This window comes from Pseudorasbora parva, chromosome 13 (assembly GCF_024679245.1).
Source record: "Pseudorasbora parva isolate DD20220531a chromosome 13, ASM2467924v1, whole genome shotgun sequence".
Taxonomy (NCBI): domain Eukaryota; kingdom Metazoa; phylum Chordata; class Actinopteri; order Cypriniformes; family Gobionidae; genus Pseudorasbora; species Pseudorasbora parva.
The window spans coordinates 33,980,556-33,994,442 of NC_090184.1; the positions used below are offsets into that span (position 1 = coordinate 33,980,556).

At 38.0% G+C, this 13,887-nt stretch overlaps 1 long non-coding RNA gene across 1 annotated transcript; it reads left to right on the forward strand.

Moving 5' to 3' along the window:
* Nucleotides 1-823: 823 nt before the first annotated feature.
* Nucleotides 824-1,976, forward strand: LOC137038256 (uncharacterized). The gene is made up of 2 exons (XR_010897436.1): nucleotides 824-1,263; nucleotides 1,765-1,976. It is a non-coding gene; the product is annotated as an uncharacterized lncRNA (long non-coding RNA).
* The last annotated feature ends 11,911 nt before the right edge of the window (nucleotides 1,977-13,887 follow it).

Genomic DNA, 13,887 nt, shown 5'->3' on the forward strand with positions numbered 1-13,887 from the left:
TATATATATATATATATATATATATATATATATATATATATATATATATATATATATATATATGTATATTGTGACAGTTGAAATTACAGTTTAGAGAATGTTAAGACTGTTTCGAATAAATGTGCCAAAGCAATTGAGGAAAACCTGTAACAAACATTCCATTTCATAAATATTTATAGGATATTACATATCTGACAGATTTTGATTACTGAGAGGATAATTTTGCATATGATGGCTCACACAATGAAAGGATGCATAAGTTGCGAAGAGTTAGGGTTAGGGTTTCACTGATCAGTAGCCATGTGCATTTAGTCATTGTGCATATTGTAAACAATTGTACTTGAAAAAGTCTAAAAAGTATTTTGCAGACGTATGCAAAGACAAATGTAATTTGCTTAAATCAATAAGAATTTCTAATCTGATGTGAACAAGAAACTAACTGTTCAGAGATCTGAACTTTTTTATTTGAGAATTGAGCAAAAGCAATGAGAAAAACTGTAAAAACTACAATAGTAACTCATCTGATACCAAAATGATACTGCTTTACAATGGTAGAGTTAGGCATATATAATTCTACAATTCTATAAGTGTCACAACTGAACTTTTCCACGGGGTGGCAGTAGAAGCAAACACTCCGCGCATTAGTCACAAGTCAAAGGCAGTTTGTTCATGTTTTCAATTTATATTTAATATGTTCTCCGAGAAGAGGAGCACTTCATGCATTCATTCATTTGACAGTGTTGCTCTTTACCCAACTAAAATTGTTGTTGAGTAAAATCAGAACATGTGTCATCTTGTTGAGAAAGGGCACATCTCTTCTTAACCCTTTAAAACCGAACGTGTCGTCGACGACACAGCCAACCAAGCTGTATTTAAGTTACCGTAACTCTTCAACCATTTGCACTATCATAATAATTTAAATTGCTCCTGAAAGTAGACAGCCTGTGCTTTCCGCCTATATACGGCTTATTACGGTAATGTCATGTTTTCCATCGGCAAATCACCGCGGCTTTCGGGGGGGAGCGGGAAGGGGCGAATAGAACGGAGATACGGAGCGCGGCAGAGTTTTATAGGATTTTTAGATTCCAAAACACAATTAAAAAAGGACAAAAGCATGGTGAAGACAGTGTATACAAGATAGGAGGCTATTGAGTTTATCTTTGACACTTGGAAAGCGGCTGAGAGGGACTCTTCAGACCCAGAGACTGCATATTCAGATGTTGAGGAGGCATTTGTTGCTACCCTTGATCTAGACATGGATTGGTAAGTGAAGCTTGTCTTTTCTATGCTGAAACTGTGAGAAATGTCGGTGAAATAGGCATAGATTCAATGTTTTAGTTCAAAATATCCCTGTTTCATGCATCATAGTGTGTGTGTGTGTGTGTGTACACGCGCGTATGCGTTGCATGTGTCGTTCATGTGTTTACATCCACTAACGTTACATTCATGTGTTTGCGTGTGTTCAAATGTGTTTGCATGCAAGTCGTTCATGTGTTTGCATGCATGGCATTCATGTGTTTGTCTGTGTTCATGTGTTTACATGCATGTGTATGTGTTTACATGTGTGTGATGTGTACATGTGTGTGTTGGCATGTGTGTAAGTAATTATTTTGTATTATTACGTCATTGTTATTTGGTTGCATTTATAAGTGTTTATTTAGTTTTTTTACAATTTTGCTTTAATGTATTATTTTATAATGGAAAATACATTTATACATATATTGTGAGTTTGTAATACAAGCTTGTTTTGTTTTTTTTCCCCAGTGTGGCTTGTACAAAAGCAATCGAGCCCTCCACAACACCACCTCAGAGGGGCCATGGGGTAAAGAAAAAGGCTCCTGAGTGAAAACTCTGCAACCCAGTGTCACAAAAAGACTTGTATATATGTATTATAGTTTATTCTTCAAGTTTAAAGTGTTAGATTCTTTCGTTCAGTGGGTTTCTGATTTTTTCTCAATAAAAAGCAGTAAAATGTATTCCCGTTTTTGCAGTTTTTGCCTATTTAAATTCTATTTTCAAACTTACCATATACAGTGAGGGTCAATAACTGTAATTTATTGAAAGCCAGTTGTCTTCTGAAAAAAATAACACCTTGCACTTGAGGATAGCACATTCTGTTATAATTCTACAGTCAAAAAAACAAAATATGTGAAAACGCCCCTTTTTAGCTTTAGGTTCTAAAGGGTTAAAGCTACCATTGTAATGTTTTAAAGTCATACTCCTATAATTCATCTCTGCCAGGACTGTTGTCTGTGATTACTCTGACCCTCAGTTCACGCAGGAACTGGATATGTTATTTTGTTCTGCAATGACGTCAGCAGATTGTAGTAGACTAGTTGTACAAGGTCATGCACTTAATGCAGATGTATTGCTCAGTTAAGCATGACATTTACTGTTAAAATCACTTTCTTATAACAGTATGAATGAAAGCATTATTACATGTACAGTATATTTAGACACAGAAGAGAGCGTATCTGCTCTTTAATGGAAAAATTAAGGTCAATTCTTATATACTGTCAGGCCTCATTTGTATTTCTACCAAAACAAGATTGATTATTTATTAATGAATTCATTAATGTATTGATTTATTCATCTGGACAAATTGAAATGCAAGAAACATTCAAATGTTTTCATGTACATTTTTTCTCTCCAAAAAAAAAAAATATTTCTAAATATATTTGTCAAAAAACTCACTGGATTAATTCCAGACGGAACTTAAGATGACAAAAATCATCTGTATCAAGGATATAATGTCAGCGTATTGTCCTGTATATCTGCATAAAACAATTGACAAGGACAGAAAAAATGATAATCAAGCCCCTTCCAGGGCATCTGCATATCTGATTTTGCTTCAGACATGCATGCTAAATATAGACCATGCCCTCCCTTATCCGTGAGAAACAGGAGGTCTTTATTTTAGCAACACGTTCCTCTCACCGGGTTGAGACACTAATTGCTACTTTTTGTGCACATTTCCTCTCTCAGTATTTGATTATATGAGCACCACTGTAATTTTAAGCAGAAAATATAAAATAACTACTATGTTGAAAAGACAATAGCATCAGTTGCCATATCAGTCAAGGTTTTTATGCTGATTAGTGCTGTTTTGGTACTGGTTTAGCTGGTGGACCAACATATCCAAGCTGTATTCCTCGGGTTAACCAGTTTGGTGGACCAAAGGAAGGTCTTGCTTTTAAAAAGCCTGGTGAGGGCATGATATTGGATTCAAAAGTCTTTTATGCTGAAAAATACAGTAAAACAGTGGTATTATGAAATGTTCTGATGATCAGAATATATATTCCTTTGATAACAAAGCTGAATTTGCATCAGCCATTACTCCAGTCTTTAATGTCACACAATTATTCAGAAATCAGTCTAATATGGTGGTCAAGAAACATTTTGTATTATTAGCAATATTTTTCACAACTGCTTTTTTCAAGGTCCTTTGATTAATTGAAAGTTCAAAAGAACAGCATTTAATTGAAATATAGTTTGCCATGCAAAAGCTTAACTGTCACTGTTGATCAATGCAATGCACTTTAATCACTTGAAAATGTATAAACAGCTTGCCTCATTCATGGCTTGTGAATGAATCCAATGCAAAGCTGGGTGTTGGTTACATTTCACACCATTGTCCTGTTCTTTGCGGAAGCTAGGAAGTCTTGTTGCAATGTATCACACTGACCTGAGCTTGGACCCCACTGTGTCAGGACACCTCGCCCAGCTTTTGATGACCCCCGGGAGCAGGGAAATGCTGAAAGACCCCCGCCTCAGCTGAGGTTATCATCACACGTGTCACATCTGTTCTGTCAGGCTCTCCGGTAAGGCTACACCAGCCCCCTTATGTTTCATAATAATAGAATAACTAGTATAATACCACCAATATGTCACAAAATATGTATTATATTGTAAGAGCAATAACTATAACAATAACTATTAGTGCACACCTAAACAAATGATAAAGTTAAAGTCATCATGGAATCAAAATGTAATGTTTTTATGGAATATTGCAGTATTTATTATAAATAATATCCATGCATATTATTATTTAAATTTGTTATTCATGTGCCCTTGTAATCTTTCATCAAAATAACTTCCGCTCTCTCTTGCAACAATGGCTGCGTCTGAAGTTGCATACTCAGCGTCAGTTATGTTGTTTCACCTCCGTTCACAAATTCTCTCAGCCTTTCGGTCAAACCCGATTCCAAAAAATGTGGGACACTGTACAAATTGTGAATAAAAAAGGAATGCAATAAAATAATCTCATAAACTTATATTTTATTCATAATAGAATATTGATCACATATCAAATGTCAAAAAAAAGGCCATTTTGAAATGTCATGTCAAATATTGGCTCATTTTGGAATTCACGAGAGCTACATATTACAAGAAAAGTTAAATGTACGTATAAGGAACAGTTGGAGGACCAATGTGCAACTTATAAGGTCAATTGGCAACATGTTTGGGTATTAAAAGAGCCTCTCAGAGTGGCAATGTCTCTCAGAAGTCAAGATGGGCAGAGGATCACAAATTCCCCTGCTGTGGCGAAAAATAGTGGAGTAATTTGAGAAAGGAGTTTTTCAGAGAAATAAATGCAAAGAGTTTAAAGTTATCATCATCTGCAGTGCATCACATCCTCCAAAGATTCAGAGAATCTGGAACAATCTCTGTGCATAAGGGTCAAGGCCGGAAAACAGCTTCAAATCTTCTGGGAATTTTTGACCATTCTTCTAGAAGCATATTTGTGAGGTCAAGTTGCAGTCTCTGCTTTAATTCATCCTAAAGGTGTCCTATTAAATTGAGGTCAGGACTCAGGCCAGTCAAGTTCCTCCACACCAAATTTACTCATCCATGTATTTACGGACCTTGATTTGTGCACTGGTGCACAGCCATGTTGGAACAGAAAGGGGACATTCCCAAACTACCCACAAAGTTGGGAGCATGAAATGATCCAAAATGTCTTGATAGTTCCTTTAAGAAACCCAACCCCTGAAAAACAAGCAGTCAAGGCAGAGGGACCAATATAATAAAGGTTCATTGTTATGGGAAGGAGGTGGGAACCGGCGAACATTTAACAACTTTAATCCAAAATAAACAAACCATTTCATATTCACATTTGCACACATTTTGCAAGAGGTTCACATGGCAATATATAAAACAGGTAATACATCCCATATACTGAAAGATCTGCATATAAGTACCAGAATGTCAGTCATATCAATTCCCGTGGCATAACAGCATATAGGCAGATGAAAGGAAGTGAGGTACAATTTTTTCTGCACTTTCTAGTGACAAGATGACGCAATGATGATTTGTAGTCTTAACACTCAGCGGTCTGAGCTTAAAATAGAGTCTGCCTCACAGCGAGAAAACATCAACAGATTGTCACTTGCTTCCTGTTTGACAGTTTCCCATCCCTTATCTTCCCAAAGCTGTCTAAATTCATTGTGTTGATAAATGCGACTGTGGCCCAGATAGAGCTTTTGTGTGACCATTTTGTCCCTAATGCTTATAAACAACAGAAGTCCCAAGTCCCAAAATATCTCCAAACAAAATGAAAAATACATGCATGTACACAAGATGGATGGATGGATGGATGGATGGATGGATGGATGGATGGATGGATGGATGGATGGATGGATGGATAGATAGATAGATAGATAGATAGATAGATAGATAGATAGATAGATAGATAGATAGATAGATAGATACATAGATAGATAGATAGATAGATAGATAGATAGATAGATGGATAGATGGATAGATGGATAGATAGATAGATAGATAGATAGATAGATAGATAGATAGATAGATAGATAGATAGATAGATAGATAGATAGATAGATAGATAGAATTTGTATACACTGATTAGATTTTATTCATGTCTGATTTGCTGTTTACATTGACATCTTTTCTTTGGACTCATCACATGGGGGAACTTCCTCCAGGTTTCCGTTCGTCTGTTTCCCGGACAACTGAGGAAGGATGCCACACATATCCTCTGCAGATTCTTCCTGCTTCCTTTACTCTCTTTCAGCCCAGCTGAGAGTTTTGTGCGTGTATGTGTGTGTGATTAGCAATTACAGAAAAAAAAACACCCACTTCCTGTAATCAATGCATAAACAATGTCTACAACAAAAACGCAGCCTTGTGCCTTTTCCCAGTGTGTTCTTTATAATAGGCCTGTGTCCATGTAATCAAATTACGTAGAGCTAGTCGTGATGTCAGTTTGGAGCCCACCTGAAAGGGTAATTCCCCACGGCTTCCCCGGAATATCTAATGGGTTTTAGAATAGCAAAATAGAATGGGTCTGAGGTTAATATAACATGAACAGAATGTTGTGCTCTAATTTGTTTCTGAATTATGCTCACCAAGGTGGCATTTATTTACAGTAAAATACAGTAATAAAACTGGTTTTGTTTATTTTTAAATTTCATTTATTCCGGTGATGCAAAACTGCATTTTCAGCATCTTTACTCCAGTTTTCAGTGTCATACAATCCTTTAGCCTGACAAGCCAGACCCACATCAAGATGTTTGGTCTGGAAACTCACCATAGACAGGGCTCAATCCGAGGGGCGGGATAAACGGTTGTCTTTCAAACTCCCCCTGCACACGATAGGATAGCGCTACAACACACCAGAGCAACGAAGGTGAAACAGAGCTTGTTGATAGATTAAACATTCACCGTATCCGGACGGTAAAACTCTGAACACATCTTCCCTTTTTAAGAATGACTTCAGTGCCGTTCTTTGTTCCTTTTTTTAGAGAAAAGCTTACCGTAACTCCAAGTCTTCCAGTCGCGGTCAAAGCTGATTCGAAAGACCGCCGTTCGCCAGTTTCTGTGTTTACTAGAAGCACGCAAACGCAACTCGGCCGTTGTCATTATGGCCCCGCCCGAGAGTTGAGAGTTCCTAGACGACACTTGCGGGCAGATTAAATTTGCTGCCGCTAGGGTGCGTCTAGATTTCTAGGCTAACAATCCTTTAGAAATCATTTTAATTTCCTGATTTAATTCTCAAGAAACATTTATTGTTATTATCAGTGTTAAAAACAGCTATGCTTAATATTTTTTGTGGAGACCATGATACATTTATTTTTCTTTGATGAATAAAATGTTTTATTTCAATGAGAAATCTTTTGTAACATTACAAATGTTTTCACGGTCACTTGTTATCAATTTAATGCATCCTTGTTGAGTGGCAGGTACAAGTAAACTGCTACTTACCCTTTGGGTATAAGGTGGCCCTCTCGTATAACTTGTCCTAGACCTTGTGAATTTTAGTGACGGCTTTGATGAATCAAGAATAGTTGAGACTTCATAAAGAAGTTGAGAAAGCGTGAAAGACTGTTGAGGGTTACCGGGTTTCTCATCTGTTTCACTGGAACATCAGAGAGAATGTGGGCTGGTGAATCTCCATGTTGCCCAAGTTTACAAAGCTGGCCTGCGGTCTCCAGTGTCCGTGCTGCTACTCTCAGCAAGTCCTTTATGAATCACACCACTGCAGGCTATAGCAGGGAAATTCATATCTTGATGAACTGTGAGACTGTGTGACCAGTGTAGGTGTAGGAATGCCTATTTGCACATGTTGTGCAGTTTAAATCATTTTAATACTGTGAGAGTCAGAAATGTACCTCCAGATATCTCAATTATGGCAAGGTTAATTTAAGGTATGCCTGTTTAAAGGAACAGTTCGCTCCAAACCTGAATTTACTGCATTTAAAACACAAAAAAATATATTTTGAAGGATGTTTATACTCTATTTGTCCATACATGAAATAAGAGAGGGGTATAAGTGTTGTTTTTGTAAGTATTTAATGCATTGCAGGTACATAGTCATAAAACAAAAATAGCTAATCTGGCTGGATGCATGTGGCAAGCAGCGTTGAGGGACTGTGAGAGCGGCGAGTGTTGATGAGCGCCGGCTGCGCGCCACACCAGTCTCGTCTCACAGTCCCTCACCTCACTGCTTGCAACAGCATGCAAGGGTTTTTCTTGATAGTTTCAGCCCAATGCAGTTACCATTTTCACGTCCAGCGCCACATTGTTTAAATAGCAAATGCACTCACGAACATCTGTTCACCCATGGGTGTGCTGATCTGAAAACGAGGTGTGTTCAGGCGCATTGTTGGCGTGTTGCAATTTTGAGGGAACTGAAAAATGACTGCGTCATTGACCAACAAAAATCTAGTCACAGTTTTTTGTGTGTGTGTGTGTGTGTTATTTAAAGGCCGTGTTAGATGCGCCTATAGGCGGGTGCACAACATGCCTCACAAGCATTTTTAAATATAAAAAATAAAGAGAGAAGCGTTCAGTCTTTCCGCTTGCAAATTCTGGCATGTTGCGAATCCGCCATGGTAAGAGTGTAACTGGCTTTTAAAAGGGAATGGGAGATGAGAATGGTTTATTACACACACATTATGGCCAAAACACTCCCAAGACTAATTAAGACACAAGGAACAAGCCTTTTGGACAATGCCCCTGGCGCGACGACAGTTTTTCCCGTCATTAAACTAGCAAAATTGCATTCGAACACACCCTAAATGAACCTGCGCTTCAGATTGTTAAAATAGGGCACATAGTTTGGAAGAACTACCCATTAAATTATTTTTAAGATATAAGTTCAAATGAAGAAGAATAAACTTGCTGCTGAAGTTCAAAAACATTCATTAAAGATCAGCCATCTGTGTTCCTGGTGTGACCTCACATATGTGGGAATGTCCTGAGAAAGCACCATGGAGAAACGTGTGACTTGAATGAAACTGTGCACGCACTGGTTAGTCATCATCACTTTCCAGGCGCAAACGGGGAAGCCGTTAATGCACTGATGTCATCTTTTCATGTTGTCTTGCATATATTTACTGGCTTGTGTTGAAAAGAGAAGAAAACATGTCTAGCTGACGAAAGCTTAATAACCACAGAAGTTTTTTGAATTAATTGACTGAAGATCATAGCAAAAGATCGTGCTTTTCTCTTTGATCAACAGCAGTTTTGCAGTTAAGCTCATACTCAACATAAGAAATGAAAAATGACTAATGCAATAATCTATGGCATCACAAGTATGTTTTCACAAGCAAAGCCATGAATAACTGTTCAGACAGGCCAGTACTAATGGAATGTAACTTAACTTGATTAAGAGTAGTTCGTAATCCATCAGATGAGTTTACTGTAACCTTAAACAATGCTGTTGTACTGTTGATTTATAAGTACCAGCTATGTGGACAGAAACTAGAGTGTTTTTCATTGTTCAGATCATTTGAATTCCATTCATTTTCTATTTGGCAGAAGCATCCAGTAAACTTTTTCTGCTCTGTCCGCTTCCGTTTCATCTAAAATACAAAAAAATACGTATAGGTTTGACATAATGGTTTGACATACAACAGGGATGTAGATGTTATTAAATCACATTAGTGTATTTTATAATGCTAAGTATATTGAATGCAGAATATTGATATGCTTACATAATAGAAGTCTTGTGTAGTGTAGTAGACTTTTGCCCTATGCACATGTGGTTTGATATTTGTTAAAAATGAATCTTGCTTGATGAATATTTGTTTGTTTATATATATATCATCATGTCTCAGCTTTTAATGTATTTCAATTTGATGTCGAACAATAGGTGAGGTCACCCCTTCGAGGCAATGTTTTGAGTGTGCTGGGAAAAGAAGGCCAGGCCGTGGTAAGACCTCCTGACCATCCAGCATGACCGGCTGCTTCAGCAAACAATGATGTGAAATGGAAAAAGGGAAAACAGGATCCAGAGTTTGGGAACTCCCTTTGCCTGCAATTACAACACAGTTATCTGGGTTAGAGGCCTTTGGTGGGAAAAAACAATGACAGAAGATCACAGCAGGTCATAGTCAATGTTTATCACAGGTTTATTCCAGCACATACATACAGATGCTCTTTTGCTTATTCATTTTATAGATCACATACAGTATAAATACACATATACATACATCATTTGTGATCTATAAAATTCACATACTCACATTTAAATTTAGTCCACAAGATGAAATTTTAATTTTGTGTTGTTACCCTTGCTTGTCCTGAGCAGTCCTGAGAAACGCCAATGCACTATTCTTCAGAAAAATCCTCCAGGTCCTGAGGTTTCTGTTTAGTTTGCACTTAGGCAACGATAATAATATTTATTTGCGTTTTCGCGTACAGAAGACAACATTGTCAAAATGGTTGCCGCTCACATGAATTCTTGAAAACGACAAAAAAAAGCTGTATACACTGTAAAAAAAATTTTTTTTTTGATTTAACTTAAAAAAGTAAGTAACCTGGTTGCCCTTAAATTTTGAGTTAAAATGGAATGGGAGATGAGAATGGTATAAATACCATACCATACCATACCAATGAAATAAATTGGTATAAAAAAATAGAAACTCAAAATATTATTGTATCTGAACCACATAAAAAAATTATAAATCATTTGCCATGTTTCACTGCGTCATCACAAATAAAACACACACACAATTACCCAATATGCTTACAAAATCTTTTAATAATATTTCAATAAAGGTTCTCAAAAATGTTCATTGTATTAACTCAAATTTTTAATTTCAATGAGCTCAAAATTTTAAGGCAACCAGGTAACTTATTTTTTAAATATTTTTTACAGTGTAGGGGTTATACACAACAAACTTCCGTATTCTGTAAGACAGGCCACACTGCTTCCAGTTTAGGTCTTTTTAAAGGTCCCGTTCTTCGCGATTCCATCTTTCAAACTTTAGTTAGTGTGTAATGTTGCTGTTAGAGCATAAATAATACCTTTAAAATTATAAAGCTCAAAGTGCAAGGCCAAGCGAGATATTTTATTTAACAGAAGTTCCCTTTCAAAGCCTACAGCGAACGGCCGGTTTGGACTACAGCAGGAATGCAGGGATGTAATGACGTCACTAGAACCGTTTGTTGACTAACACTCCGCCCACAAGAACACGCAAAATCGGGGGCGTGGTCTTGTTGCTCTCCCACGTGGAGAAGAGCGCGCATTCAGCGCTTGCATCTCCCTGTTATGGTAAGAGGCGGGACCTTTCCGGGCAAAGTGCGCTAAACTGCTGTCCAATCACAACACAGGAAGTGCTAGCCCAATCAGAACTCGTTACGTGTTTCTGAAGGAGGGACTTCATAAAACAAGGAAATCATCAGGCCGTTTTTAGGACAGAGGAAACAGTGCTGTACAGATAAATAAATTGTGTGAAAAATACTGTGTTTTTTTACACGCGAAACATGAACTCATGTTATATTGCACACTCTAAACATAATCAAAGCTTCGAAAACACACAAAGAACGGGACCTTTAAGATGCATTCAAAGGAGCTACCAAAGATTAACCAATGTACATATGCAGATTGATATCTAAAGCTTTTTCTTTTTTTTGTTCTCACTAACATTTAGATATTTAAATTGATTAAAAAAAATGCCAAAAATAATTTAAAAAAACTAGTAACACTGTAAAATTCAACAGTGATTCTAACTAACACATTTTATGTCACGGTGTGTTTGGGGTTTGTTCATGTTTCATGTTTACTGGTTTTGCCATGTTCACTAACATGCACTTCCTGTGCTGCGTTCCAGTTCGTTTTTATCATGCCCTTCACTCGAAAACTTCCCTCCGTCTCGTTCACTCGAATGTGCGTCATTGCTTACGTTGCATGAGTGCCCACTACTGGCGGACACTTTGCAATGGCCTGAACTGGAACGCCCTAAGCCCTTGATCACTTGGAATCCACTTGAGTTGATTTATTATTTATTTTTTCCTTTACGAATGTTTAATGCAACATTCTATATGTATATGGATGTGTTTGGGTTGTTTTAAATGTTTTTAAAAATATCATAGAGTTGTTTGTGGTGGGGTAAATTAAACGCGATATGTGGTGATGTCACAATCGCGTTGCATTTAAGTATATGAAGCTGGCTGAAGTGTACATATGAAGTAGACTCGCTCAATCGGTCAAAATCGAGGGAGCAAGGGTCTGTCCATATAAACTTCCCTTGTCCACTTCATGAAGTGGAACGCACTTCAAAATGGCGGCAGGGATTCCCCCAAGGGGAAGTGCTTAGGGAAGTTTGCAAGTGCGTGTCTTAAAGTGGAGTGGAACGCAGCACTGGTCTTGTCATGTAACTCCTTGCCCTCATGTGATCCTGACATTTGCTCCCATGTCCTGTTGTCATGTTCTCATTGGTTCATTGTTCACAGGTGTCCCTTGTCTAGTCATAAGTCCTTGTGTATTTAAGCCATCATGTTTGCCATGGTGGTGTGACTGCTGTGGGTGTGTCGAGTCTGTGTCAAGTGTAGTCTGTGTTGAGTTGAGTCGAGTCGAGTCGAGTCTATTCTGTGTCGAGTGTTGTCTATGTTGAGTCGAGTCGAGTCTATTCTGTGCTGAGTGTAGTCTATGTTGAGTTGAGTCTACTCTGTGTCGAGTCTAGTCTGTGTCGAGTCGAGACTAGTCTGTCGAGTGTAGTCTATGTTGAGTCGAGTCTAGTATGTGTTGAGTCGGTGTCGAGTCTACGCTGTAACAAAAATTCAGGTCTCCAATTGAAAATTTTCAAGTGACTGATCACATCTAAATTTTTCAGTTGGCCGACTTGAATTTCTGCTAATTAAATTGCATCAATTAACAGAATTTCAATTCGGCCAACTGAAAAATGTAGATGTAATCAGTCACTAGAACATTTTTAATTGGAGCCATTTTTTTTTACAGTGTAGTCTGTGTCAAGCCTAGTCTAGTCTACGTTAATAAAGATGTAAAAAAAATGAGGTTGCAATATCCTTTTCTTCCCTATTTTGTCCTAAGTGAAACTATTTTAAACTACTACTACTAAGAAACAAATTTAGGACAGGACTTAATTTTGTCCATGGGGAATTGACAGGGTCTTTGGATGGATGAGTTGCTATAACTGTGATCTCCTGTGATTGACAGGTTGTCCCGCCCTTGTGCCAGTAAACATCTCAAAAGGCTTGTTCGACTTCCCCTAGCGATGCGCAGACCGATCGGCGGCTGACATGAAGCAGTGCATGCCGGTTAGAAATTTTGTCCGACTTGAGACAGCGCTGACAGCACGTGACTGTGACGAATGTCAAAAAAAAACCGCGAGAGCGATTCGAGAGCAGCCGGCTGATGCAGCCGGTGCAGATACTCAAGGGGGACTGCAGGAGGCTGCTCAAGCTCTGATGATGACACAGCTGATCCACGATTGGCCAATTCACAACATGACAGCAATAACGTGCGTTTCGTGTTTATTCTTAAACCATATGTTAAGCTAATGCTCACAAATGATTTATTTATAACAGTACAACCTCTTTTCATGTAGTTGCGATGTTATATTGTCATGTTTATCAAACTAAAACTGATAAAACCCGTTGACAAGACTTCATTGATAGTGTATGTTTATAGGTTGAAGTTTATTCTTGTCCAAATAGACGCTTTATTAGACAGTACATAAAGTATTGGATGAAAATATCATTTGAAACATCTGTGTATTTGAGAAATACTACTACTACTACTAATATTGTTAGTAGTATTAGTCTAGTCGTGTTTACCTGCCTTCTTTCTGCAGTTTGTTATTTTTTCCCTGTTTTTGTTTTGAGCTCCCGTCTGGCTAGTTCAGTTTTAGTGCGTTTTCCCCTCTCCTTTTCTTTTTGCGCCCAGCTTCCCCATCTACGCTGGCCGCCAGATCCCAACCTTCCTGATACCCTATTTTGGATCTCCCGTGCCTGTCTGCCACCAAGGATTTCAGCCTACACTGCCAGGTCCCTTCCTCCATTCTCCAGGTTTACTCTTTCTTTCTCTCTCTCTCTCCCCCTGCCATTGTGACATTACATCACCAAGTATTTGTCCGTGAACTCGCCTACCACATTGACTTTGGTCCACTCATTACT